The sequence below is a fragment of the Talpa occidentalis genome, unplaced genomic scaffold (genome assembly GCF_014898055.3).
Source record: "Talpa occidentalis isolate TD23 unplaced genomic scaffold, MPIMG_talOcc4v2.1 talOcc4.3, whole genome shotgun sequence".
In the NCBI taxonomy this organism is placed as follows: Eukaryota; Metazoa; Chordata; class Mammalia; order Eulipotyphla; family Talpidae; genus Talpa; species Talpa occidentalis.
In genome coordinates, this window is record NW_023603184.1 from 106448460 (window position 1) to 106462080 (window position 13621).

Genomic DNA, 13621 nt, shown 5'->3' on the forward strand with positions numbered 1-13621 from the left:
TAGCTAAGTGGACATAGTCCAAAGCCCTTCAGACCTGGCATGATCTGGCCCCTGCCTACTTGTCCATCCTCATCTGAGTGATCTCTTCCCTTTTCTATTCTTTAAAGGTCACTCCCCTAGAAAGATTCCCCAATATCTTTAAAATTCTCAGTGCATGTTTAATTATTTAATTGAAGTCTAGCTTTAACACTGGACTATACACTCCAAGAGCCAAGGACTGTGTATACAGTGTGAACTCTTTCCCCTCCCTGAGCATGGTACCTAGTACACTGAACACACTCAATAAAGACCTAATGAAAGCAGTCAATTGGTCTATCAAAGAACTCCTTCTTAGATAGGATTCCAATTAAGCATACAGGATTGATACTTATCTAGCTTTATTTTCAAAGACTTTCTCAAGTAGGAAACAGCTACTTAAATGAGAATTCATTCGAAAGTCTGACATTCATTTTCATTGCACTTCACCTAAATCTTTAATGCCTTTAAAACTACCCAATGAAGTTCCTATTTAAGAGATATAGGCCACTAAATTATTATATATGAGCACCAAGGAAGATAAGAAATTCTCTCTTTGGGAGATTTATTAGAAATAGTACACAGCTAACATTTCTACATTATATTAGAACCACCTGCCCAAAAGCAGGGAGATGGCTTCTATGACCCTTTAGGGAAATTCCCGTTCAATGAGCCTATCAAAGTTATTTTACTAGCACAGTCATGTAAGATTAATCATCTTTGTGAATTCTTAATTGCTGTGGTCAGACAACCCCCAGAGAGTAATCATACACCATGGCAGAATTCACATTTCTTTTTCATTCTTCCATGATGAAGGAGAAAGCAGGTAGAAGCAGTGGTTTGCTACCATTTGCTCATTAATTCATTCAAGGATAATTACGAGTGTTTCCTGCAGGGTAAGTGATAGGGATACAAAGATGTCTAAAGATATCCAAAGTCTAGTGGGAGAAAGGAAAATATTTTTTTAGAGGTATTCAAAGACAAGCAACTGCTATTTAAATAAAAAACTAAATAGGTGAATAAAATATCAGATAGTGCTTAGTAAATATTAGCTAAATGTCAGGCACTGATGTAAGTAAGCACATTACATAAATCAATACATTTATTTCCCATAAAAATTCTATGAAGTAGAATTTTCCTTTGCCACAGATGAGAAAACCAAGCAACAGAGAGGCTAAGTAACTTGCCCAAGGTCACACAGCAGTCCTCCATAGCCCCCTTTTTACCACAGCACTACCTTGCCTCAACCAATGTATTTCCCTGTTCCTTTCCATGATCTCTCCATGATTATTTGGCCAAATGGTTATAATTAAAGTTATGAGAGGTTCAATAATTATTTGGAAAAAAATACCTATTAACATTATAACTAAAAAGGCATTTTAAATCTATGGAGGGAACATGTTTGTAAACTCTTTCATTTGTGAATATAAATATCTGCATTATCTCAGAAGATGAATACAAATTATTCCCCAGAAGGAAATCCAGTCTTTGAGCATGTCCCATCTTTGTCTACATCTGTGTTTCTCCATTTTCATAGGCTGAACAATGGAATCTTCCACTACCCATTACACAAGTCACCACATTTTACACAAAAAAAGAACCAAAGCAGTGTCCAACAACTACACACTGAAACAATTGCTACTCTTCTCCCTCGATCTGGGGATCTTCTCAGACATATCTGCTGAAAAATGGGCTGGTCTGGACTTAATCCTAGGGGGAAGAGGGAACTGAGGGCATATAACAAATGCACTTCTTCTTATTCTACCAGGAGATACAGAGATCTGAAGATCTTACTTTTCAAAATGAATTGGATCAGGATCAGCAGCAGAATGCTGATACTATTGCAGAATCTAGTCCAGCTCCAGTTGGTCCACACTGGGTGCTATGGAAGCTCACCAGAGCAGTGGGAAAGGCTTCGTGGAAGGTGCTGGATTTAAAGAAAATGACATGTCAAAACTGTTGAGCAATGCAGGAAGTTCCCTATGACGGGAGGATAGAGCAGTGAGAGCAGCAAGTAGAACAGGCAGTGAGAGTAAGGTGGGTGTCCTAAAGATGAGCCTGAGACAAACAGGAACTATGCCACTAGGAGGGATAACTCTAACTCTGATTCCATGAGGAACCACCGGAGGATACTGAAAGAGGGTGGCTCCAGCAGTTCAAGGAGGTGAGAAGTCCTATTCCTAGAATCTCTGTGGTGATCTAGCCTTAGGGAAATGGCCCTGTATATATGGTTGAGATGCCCCATGACCCCTAACAATAATACAGCAGTCCCCATTATGTGAGGTTTGGCTTTCTGCTGTTTCAGTTATGCTGTCAACTATGGTCTGAAAATACTGTGGAAAACCAGAAACAGAGAGAAAAAGAGAGAGAGGGAGACCATAGTCATAACTTTTATTACTGCATTATATAATTTTTCTGTTATTAATTGCTGTTGATCTCTTACTGTGCCTAATTTATAAATTACACTTAATCATACGTACGTATGGATAAAAGAAAACAGTGTATACAGGATTCTGTATCAGCCATTCCAAGCATCCACTGGGGGGGGTTCCAATTAAACATAACAAGGGCCGTTTTGTTTTTTCCTTCTTTCGCTATAATCGTAGACTATATATGAACCTAAGTCAGGTTCAAATGTCCACAGCAAAACTCAATGGAATTCACAACTCCCAAAAGAGACTTGCCTAGGAAAAGACTGATGAGAAGTAGAGATCTAGCCATGAGAAATAAAGAAGCTTTCTAATTTTTTTTTTTTTTTACAAAGGGATAGACAATAGTTTTGGAAGAGAGTCCAGTTAGTGTAAAGAAAGCATCAGAAATGCTTAAATGGCTTCCTCTGGGGACTGACTTTAAAATATGACTGGGAGGACACAGAAGTTTACAGGACCACAGTCTGTTCTCTCTTCATGGTGCTTGGCCACAGATACCAGGGGAGTAAAGTGCATGGATCAAGAGCAGCTTATGATCCTTTGTCTCATTTGATCAGAGGAGAAGTTTTTATGATACTTTACAGTACATAGTAGTTAAATTGAACAAATATTATGACCACAATAAAACACATTCTTATCACTGGAACATAAATCAGTAATTGCTACATTGTGAAGGAGTTTCCCCCACAAGTCAAGGTAGCATCAATAGGGAGAGAAGTTTAAAGGAAAACCACACCATCAAATAACATTTAAAATCAAAACACCACAAAATTAAAACCTGTTCCCTCCGGGCTTTAATGTTATTTTTCCAACCTTGTGCAGAAAGCTTTTCACCCTCTAGTCGGTCACTAAAAAGCCACCTAAACATACCCTATAATAAGGACTCCAGTGGAGAGACTTGCAGTAAAACCAGGAATGTTCTGCAGCTCGGTGGAGTCACTCCTGCCACACACAGCTTGGCAGCAGCCGCGCCACCCAACCCCAGCACACATGTTTTCCATCACCACTAAAGATTCCTATCAGTGTTCAAGTTAATTGTTTGATCCTGCTAGAGTGGGAGAAACTCTTTGAGGAGAAAAATATCTACCGCTCAAGTGGTTTGACTTCTCAGGAAGGAGGATGCACCATCCTCCACACACAAGTCCAAGCCAAGGGAAGGGGGAAAGGTTGATAGCCTGATAAAGTGAAATCTGCTTTGCAGCTTTGGCTTGAATTCCTTGGGTTATCACACCTTCTTGAAATCATCTTGCATGTGTAACAATGGAATGAGTATTTCTTGATCATAGACTCTGGAACATGGCCAGCTCGGACATCGGATACAACTTCGAAGGTCCCTGCTCTGCTCTCCCGGGACTGAAAGTGGGCTAAACGAGGCAGCTCTGAAGGCAGCTTGGGGAACTCAGACAGTGTTGCTTGCTCCTTCTTGACTTGGAGTCATATAAGTGTATGAATTTACATGATCATTATCTCCTTTAAAAAAATTGTTTTGTGGAATGATCCAAGACTAGATTAATTTTGGAGAAGAATTTTTAAAATTTGAAGCAACAAATTCCCCCCAAATATGAAAAGTGGTAATTATCTCTTTAAGTTTCCTTCTTTTTTTCTTAAACTAGCAAATAATGAACAGTTAATTTGGGCCAGCCACAGATGGTCTGGTGTTAGGTGAGCCGGACATGTGCACATATGGGAAAGTAAACATAGAACCCCCAAATTAAAATAATAAAGTAATAATATGTGTCAGCCATTGTGCTAAACAATCACTCAATCTCAGTAACACCTGATGAGGTACATGTTCTTCTCCTCCATTTTGTTAGTGACGAAATTAAGGCTCAGGCATTTCATTATGTTGCTTGATAAAACATAGGTAATAAGGAATGGTGGTAGGATTTGAACCTATACTGCTTGGTAGTTTATTGCTGTGATGTGGTGACACCCCATCAGAAACAATAATAGGAGATACCTGGTGTGGGGTCTCTGTTTTCTTTCTACTAATGCATCAGGGGGAAGCCACCCCATTAAGTATATCAATATTCATAACTATCATACTCTTAATTTCTTACTATCAATTATGTAAGATATGTATTTGTAGGGGAGAAAGGACTTTATTGTTTTTGTAGTAAATGTGTGTAAATAAATATGTCTGCAAAAAGATCACTTTGCCTTTTATAGTACCTTCTGAAACCTGACACACAGATCACATGCGGTGGTCCAGGCAAGCCTTGTGTTTTACCTTGTGCTCCAGATGATCATTGTATTTATTTTGTACACCAATGAGGGTGCTGCCTTAACTTTCCTACTTAAGCTTTTGTAAGTGCGTCTTTTTGTCACAAAAGGAAACAAGACGTGGTTTCTAATACACACACGCAGAAATGTGAATTAATTGTCAAGTTTGAAATTTGCTGTGCACATAATAGTGATAAATTCAGACTCGCCCATATAAAGGGAGTAGGCATAAAGAACCAAAGTTGAGATGCTATCCTAAGACCACTAATAAATAATTCACCTTCAACACAACTGCAAAGAAAACAGTATATGGAACCTATTTTCTAATGTTCCCTAACTGCAATTGTTTCCCACCCAACACAGAGTTAATATATAGGACATTTTCATTGCCCCAATTAAGGCAGGAAAAAAGCTTCAATATTCTTAGGGCAACCTGCAAGAGAAACTCAAATCAACCTTGTAAAGAGCGCCTGTCTCTGGTTTTATAATTGCCATGTAAATTAACAAAAGGCACAGTCCCACCAGCAAGGAAAATGAAGGTTTCTTCACAGACCATCAGCAAAGTCGCCCCACAAGCCTAAATAACATCATGCCTGTTTCTTTAGACAATAAAATGCCAAAGTTTTTCTTTTGCTGTCAGCAAATGATGAATACATGTGGTACCGATTATTTAATACCACTAGACCACCAGGGAAGAAGATTTAGGTGAACTGCAGCAGAACTATGCCATTTATTTTTATTACCATGCATTAAAAATTACGTTTACAGATAATTGTTTTTCTCCTTCCAATAAAGCAAGATAAAAAAAATCCAGAAGAATATTTAATAATACTGGACCACCAGGGAGGAATTTTAAAAGTTGATTTTTTATGGAAAAATTAGATTTTCTTTTTTTAAATTTCCAATTATTTTTAAGTGCAATTTGTGAAGAAATTATTTTAAACCAGGGCGGTATGAATTTTCTGCTGGGGGTGTGTCTCACAGATTAAGTTACTCCTTTACTAGGGTAATTAGCTAATCAAATCACCCCTCAGAACCATCAGTTTAAAATACCTGTGTAAACATCTGCATGTTTTACAGTTCTAGGCATTGCATTCTATTTGAGTCGGTTTTTCTAAAATCTCCAGATAAAATAAACTCTTAACTTTCAATAATGTTGTGCCAGATTGGGGAAATTTTCTGTTTACCAGTTTCTTTTAAAAGGAGAATGAAAAGCAAAGGGAGGAGCAGTAAACTGAGAGAATAAATGGGCAAAAAAAAGGAAACAAAGAAAAAATCAAAAGCAAATTAAATCAGGCTTCACACAATAGTTGAAATGATGCTCTCCCCAAACTTGAGCAGGCAAACTCACAATTAGGAGAGAGAAGCTTGTTTCCCCCAGTGCCTTCCCTTTCTCCCCCCAGCCCCTCCCTCTTGCGTTCCCTTCTCCTCCCCCTCCCTCTCTCTCCAGAATGCAAAGGCTACAATTAAAGGGTAGCCTCCCCGGTGGCGCAGCGGTTGAGCACTGGGTTGCGAAGCTGCCCACAGCCTCTGCAGCGCCAGTTCGATCCCCGGCTGCTCCCCGGCCACCAGAGGAGGGTCCCACATGGCACGCAGACCTCTCCTGCCGCCCGCTGCTCCCCTCAGCAGTGTACTTCGGTCCTTCTGCCTGTTCTGCTCCCCGCTCTGGCTCTGGTGAATTCTCTCACCCTCCCGCACTTCTGTCTGTACCCAGTGCATGTGTAAACAAAACAAACAAATAAATAAAACATGCCTCTATTAAATAAATAAAATAAAGGGTATTTTAGACATCTTCTAAGCTCATCCTCCGTCAATAGCAGAATGCCCTCCTCTGCAGCCTCACCCATACCAGGCTGCCATGTCAACGTATTAGCCGATTTGCGTAAAAGGCAAGTCACTCTCTTGCTGGACAAGCCCTGAGGTGAGAGAAGTTCCTTGTCTCCCTGCAACTCTCACTCGAGGTCCTAGTGTTGCTTTTTGTTTTTTTAAACACACAACTACTTTCTTTTTCTTTTTTTTTTTTTTTATTTTTTTAAAAAGATTTATTTATTTATTTATACAAGCACTGGGTACAGTCAGAAGCGCGGGAGGGTGAGAGAATTCACCAGAGCCAGAGCGGGGAACAGAACAGACAGACTGATGAAATACACTGCTGAGGGGAGCAGCGGGTGGGCAGGAGAGGTCTGCACACCATGTGGGACCCTCACCAGTGGCCAGGGATCAAACCGGCGCTGCAGAGGCTGCGGGCAGCTTCGCAGCCAGCGCTCAACCGCTGTGCCACCAGGGGAGGCCCCAGTGTTGCTTTTTGAAGCAATGAGAAGAAATAACATTACACATCTCTCAGCCATCCCAAGCCAGTCCTGCAGAAAATGCACTGCTCTGTTAATTGCATGTAACAAGAACAGCACCTGTTTTCTGGGATAAAATCAGTAGGGGCTGTAGGACACTCCCAACACAAATGCACGTGCACGCACACACAAACATGCACTCACACACACCTCCAGTCTGATATTCTAAAAGGAAAGCTCCTTTGAATCTGATTCTAGAGTAAAAGAAGAGACAATGGCCATACCAGCAAAAGTACGATGTCATTAAAAAGGTGGTTTTTGGCTCCTCCTACTTCTCCAATTTGAAGATTAAGGTTCTAATTCCATCACACTATTTTGTGAAACTATCCTAATTTTATTAAATAAGTTTGTCAAAGATTTGTTCAAATAACCTTAATTTGGGGTGGAGTTTGTGCCTCTGTTGCAGAGTCCATTTGCATAAAGGCTCTCAGGAATGCATCTCCTCTGGGATTCAGGTTTGTTCTAGAAATACCAATATGCCCTCATGTAAGCCAGAAAAACTTTTTTTTTGGTGCCAAAAGCTATCTTTGTTTAGAGAGGCCAAGAATGTGCCCAAAGCACAGGAAGCCCCAGCTCACACAGGGAGCCTCGTCATGGTCACAGTCTTGATTCAGGCCCCTTTGCCCTGGGGACAGTTTTGCTATGACATAAAGTTGGCTTCTGTACTCCAATCCTTTGAAAGAAAGAAGAAAAACAAACAAACAAACAGACAGGCTGTAAATGGATCTGGTCAGGTCTGAGCAGAATTAAACTTGTTCTTGCAGTGTGCAGGTCCCTGTCGGTGGGAACAGCATGGCTGTGGCCAGCCCCCGGAATACTTCTGGATCTGACCCTCCACGGGTCCCTGGTTTCAAAGCACTTAGTCTTCCCTGTTGCTGTTAAGCAAAAAAAAAAAAAAGAAACTACAACAACAACAAAAAAAAACCTGCCTCTTTAGTCTTCCTTTCAAGGAAACTTCTTGCTCTACCTCACTGAGGCTCTCCTTCCCGCAGACAACTTGAGGCTTCACTTCTCGGTTTCCCGCATGCAAAGGTCCAGGAACCCTGTGGGTCTCCAATCAAATGTTCAGAAAAGGAGCAGAGTGATCCAAGGAAAGCTGATGGTGTTCCCCATCTTAACACACTTCTGAGCTCCCTGCTGTCCACAAGAGCAACCCCAAACTCCTTTGTTGGCTTAGAACGTCTAATTGAGTCTTTCCCCTTTGTGTGGGCCTCACATAACGAAGTACTTGGACTTGGACTTCCTGGGACTTGATGACCTGTGAACCTTTGCAGGTGCAGTTTTCTGGCCAGCCCTCTACTATGAATTTTTCCCCATCCAAATCAACAAGATTAGCCTAAGAACCTGGATGAAGGAAAGCTCTAAGTACCTTGGAGGGATTATTGTCCTCAGATTTTTGTGTTTGTGGGATTTCATTACCAAAAAAAATAAAAAAAGAAGAAGAAGAAGAAGACAGAATGGGGGTTCCAGAGTGCCAAAGTCACAGATACTCAGTGGACAGAGAACAAAGAAGGAACAGTTTGGCCTTCCTGATCATCTTTCGATGGCCACATGGACCTAGGAAGATGAAGGCAGTTAGCAGAGAGCAAATATCCCAGACCAGGAGAGTAAGCTCACCCTTACTTACTTCCCAGGGGAATCTGAGGGGCCTCCCCTAGCAGGCTGGGAGCATCCAAGGGAGGTATCCCATCAGCTGACAAAGATAATCTGGCTTTGTTGGTGCTCTGCGGGGTGCATGTGCTCAGGTCACTGATGGGTGCTTGGCCAACATGCTTTCCTGCAGCTTTTCCCTTTAACTTGCAACAATTCAACTTACTACATCCTGGGACACTGAACTGAAAATCAGCCATGATTAAAATAAAATAATAAAGCTACAGTAACAACAACAAAAAATAACATGCTTCACATTTGAATGGTACTTCCCGTTTTAAAGACGTTCACAAACCCCCTTATTTAAAGACATAACCCTGCTTCTCAACCCTATTGTGAAGCAAGAGACCTCATCCCCATATCACAGGGAAGAAAACTGACTTTGGAAGTACAAATGACTACCTGAAAGCTATATACTTTGTGAGTGGAGTTCATATTCTTAGTATATGTCTCCACATCAGATCATGTGCTCTTTCTGTTATAAGTGGCTGATTTTCACCAGGACTAAAGTCAACAGCAAAGCTGGATAAAGTAGAGGCTTAACTCTTTGATCAAGACTCAAGCTCAGTTCACCAGATATTTATTAGCCTCAACTCTGTACTCACGCATGGCATCACCCCAAGCTTTTCTCAAAGATTATGAGACTTTCGTGATTTTCAATTATTCAGGCTTTTGTTTTATAAATATAAAGTACATTACACCAAAACTGTTATAAAACTTGAAGTTGTTTGAATGTTTAACAAATTAGTGATCAATTAAGAGTTAGAAAAGAGCTGAACACACATGCACACAATCACTGAATATATAAGATTCACTTTGAAATAACGTCCAAGCCTAAAGAACTCTTGGTCAAGGTGAGCCATGGGAACAGATCCTCTGTGTACCAGGAAATGCCTAATTCACTAGAGAATTCAAACATTTTTATTTTTATTTTTTAAAGATTTATTTATTTATGCATACAAGAGCTGGAGTACAGGCCAGAGATGTGGGGGGTGAGAGGATCCACCAGAGACAGAGTGGGGAACAGAACAGGCAGACTGACTGCAATACGCTGCTGAAGGGAGCAGCGGGCGAGCCAGGAGAGGTCTGCTGCGCCATGTGGGTTGCTCCCTGTCCGGCTGGAGATTGAACTCATGCTGCAGAGGCTGCAGATTGCTTCCTAGTGCGGTGCTTAACCCCTTGCACCACCAGGGAGGCCCTCAAACATTTTTAGACTCTAAAATGGGCTTTAAGCAAAAAGGACTTCAGAGCACTTTGATTTAATTGCCAAGTTGCCAAATATTTACATTTAATAAATGCATGTAGACTGCAAAAGAGCACTGGACTAGAAGTCCAGAGACGTAGGTTCTTGACTCAAGTGGCCTGCATTAACTAGGACAAAGCCCCTCAACCTCCCAGGGCCTAGATTCCCTTGTCCAGCTGTCAGCTGCTGGACAGGGCTATGTGAGATGCTCACAGCTACATGTACTGTGATTTGAGTGTCCACCTCTGGAGAAGCTCATTCCTGGCCCATGACCTAAAACGAACAATCACTTCAGACAAATGGGACAACTGGGAAACTAGGTGAGAAAATGAATGTGCAATCTCCAGAACAAACAAGCCTGACTTCCAAAGTCCAGGCCATGCCAAAGGATCGTAAGTGGCAGTGACTCAGAAGCTGGCTTCACCCAAAAGGGCATTCAGTTTTAGGTGTGATGCAGGTCCTTTGGGAATTTTCATCAACACTCCTGCACAGAAACTTCCAAAGCAAACACCCTTTGGAAATAAAAACTGCAGCCCTAGATGTCATCACTTCCCCTGGACCGTGAGTTGCTCAGGTGTCTGCATTCTGTAAGGGTCTCCACAGGGGTCTTAAGGAAATCTTCTTCATTTACCCAAGAAGCTAATCAAACCTAGAGGTGTAGAGGCAGCACTTTTGTGCTGATGTGGTTTGTTTGTTTTAAATCAGACCGCCTACTTGGTGTGCGCATGAGCCCTGTTATTAAATCCCCTTTTGTTCTGCATGTACAGCCATCAATCTTATCTTACAAATCAAATAGAGAAGGGAGAGCATGTTTATAATTAATCCCTGTAAGCTGTTTCCAAATATCCAGTCAGATGCCCTATCCAATGTGTACCCATAAACATCTGTAGCTATATACTGAAGTTTATCTTAATGGTGTTTATAATCTCATTTGCAGTAAAACAATGCCTGTAATCTCTTCTGGTTTTAATATAACTTATACTATATAACTTGCTTTGAGTTAAAGTATTAGTCTGATTATCTTGCTTATATCCATGACAGAATAGTTTTATTATAAATAAGGAAAAGAATCACTTATAACCAATACCAGCCAACTTTTAAAATTCCAAACTCATATGTTATTATTTATTTATAGATTGCTACAAATTTGGAAATCAGGCAGAGGCTACTGATTACATTCACCTGCTCCATTGCCATTGTAGAAATTGAATCCCTTCCTGGATTTTAGCAAGGCACAGAGACACCCAGATAAAAACTACATTTCTCAGCCTCCTTGGAAGCCAGGTGCAGTCATGGCCATGAAATTCAGCTCTTGTAAATAGATATGAGAAGAAGTGATGTGAGTGGCTACCAGCTCAGTGTTTTAAGAAATCTGAAATGCATTCTTCTATCTTCCTCCTTCTCATGAACTGGGTTCTGGATGTAATATCAGTTGCAACCAGGCAGACATGGGCAATACTTTGGTGCTGAAAAAGCAACAAAAGAGAATCTCAATTCCTGGGTGATGCTGGACCTCTGCCTCCCTCCAGGTAATTATGAAGGTGAGACGGGCATCTCTTTCAACTGAACTACTGTATGTTGTTATAGCAGTTTAGGAAATACCCAAATATAAACATTCAAGTTTAACCTTTTATTTCACAGCCCCTTTTTGATAGAAATCATACTATCCCATGTATTTTTCTCTTTTTCTTTTGAATGCAAAGTGTTCATTTGAAAACAAGACAGTTTATTTTTTTTTGTTTGTTTTTTTTTGTTTTTTTATTAGATAATAAATTTTATTGTTATATTCCCCATACAATTGCAGCCCCCCATTCTGACCCCAATCCCTCCCCTCCCGCCCCTGCCCCCCTAAAAGTGTCTCTGGTTCATAGTTTTTTGTTGATTTTGATTTTCACTTTCTTATAGTTATTCATTTTCCTGGTCCCTTATTTAAGTTTTCTAGATTCCTGCTATGAGTGAGACCATCCGGTATTTTTCTTTTTCTTTTTGGCTTATTTCGCTGAGCATGATCCCTTCCAGCGCCATCCATGTTGCTGCAAATTGCATGTGTTTATCTTTTTTGAATGCTGAGTAATATTCCATGGTATATATGTACCACATCTTCTTGATCCAGTCATCTATTTTTGGGCATTTGGGTTGTTTCCAAAGCTTAGCTATTGTAAACAGTGCTGCTATAAACATAGGGGTGCAGGTGTTCTTTGGAATTGATGTTTCTGTGTCCTTTGGGTAAATACCTAGGAGTGGAATTGCTGGATCATATGGAAGCTCTATGTTTAGTAGGTCCAGAAATCTCCACACAGCTCTCCACAGTGGTTGGACCAGTTTGCACTCCCACCAACAGTGCAGAAGAGTTCCTTTTTCTCTACACCCTCGCCAACATTTGTTGTTGCTAGTTTTTTTAATATGTGCCATTCTCACTGGTGTGAGATGGTATCTCATGGTAGTTTTGATTTGCATTTCCCTGATGACAAGTGATGTTGAACGTTTTTTCATATGCCTGTTGGCCATTTGCATTTCCTCTTCAGAGAAGTTTCTTTTTAGCTCTTCTGCCCATTTTTTGAGTGGATTATTTTCTTTGTTGTTGTTGAGTCTCATCAGCTCTTTGCAGATTTTTGTGATCAGTCCTTTATCATTAGTGTTGGGTGCAAAAATGTTCTCCCAGTTGGTGGGGTTTCTCTTTGTTTTTGTTATTGTCTCTTTTGCTGTGCAGAAGCTCTTTAATTTGATGTAGTCCCAGCTGTTTATCTTCGCCTTCACTATCACTGCTTTGGGTGATGTGTCTGTAAAGATGTCTTTGATGTGCAAATCACGTAGTGGAAAACAAGACAGTTTAGATTAAATAATATAGTTTTCCAAAGTTCAGTTTGCTCATTTGGAACTCAGTGTTTCTGCTTGAAGTAAAAAAACAAGTTCCTGTCACTCCTCGTCAGGAGGACAACTATTCTGATGATCTGTGATTAGATGAACTGATCAATCTCAGTTGTAAACATCCCTTTTTCTTGTTGGTAAGTATTTTAAAAGTTCTAGAACAAAAGCATTTTCCTAGTCTTATATCTACAACTTTATCCCAAATGTCTTCTGTGTATACCATGTGCAAGAATCTGTCTTCACCCTTCTCAACTTCATATGCTTCAGAAATTGGAGTTGACACACTCCCTATGCCATGTCCATTCACTAACAGGAAGTAGGTCTGATTAGCTTTGAACTGTAAGCTCCTTCTAATTATCTCAATAGTTCACTAATGTTGACATGATCAGGTACAAGGAACTTGGCTTTCTCCAGACCAGGAAGCTGCTTCTCACCTTGCATTGTTGTATTAGCTGAGATGTTGGTAGAAAGCTAGTCTTGGATAAGTCAGGCATCTATTCTTTGTTGGAAGGGGTGATGCTGTCTGCAGATCTTCTCCAAGGGCATGGTTATGGAGGTGGCTGGGGCAGTGAGTGGGTGGAGATTGCTGTGGTTCCATAAGGCAGTGACAGAGGCTAAGCTGACTATCTCCCATGTATTTTTCTCACTGTATGAACAGTTATTAAAAACAACCATTTTAATTGCATAATATGTACATAGAGAGGTAGCATAATGTGGCATTGAGAAGTGAGGGTTCTGAAGTCAGTCCCCAAAATTCAAATACTGGCATTGCCACATACTAAGCTTTATGTGACCTTGGGAAAATCATCTACACTTTTTAGCCTAAGTTTTTATCATCTACAAAT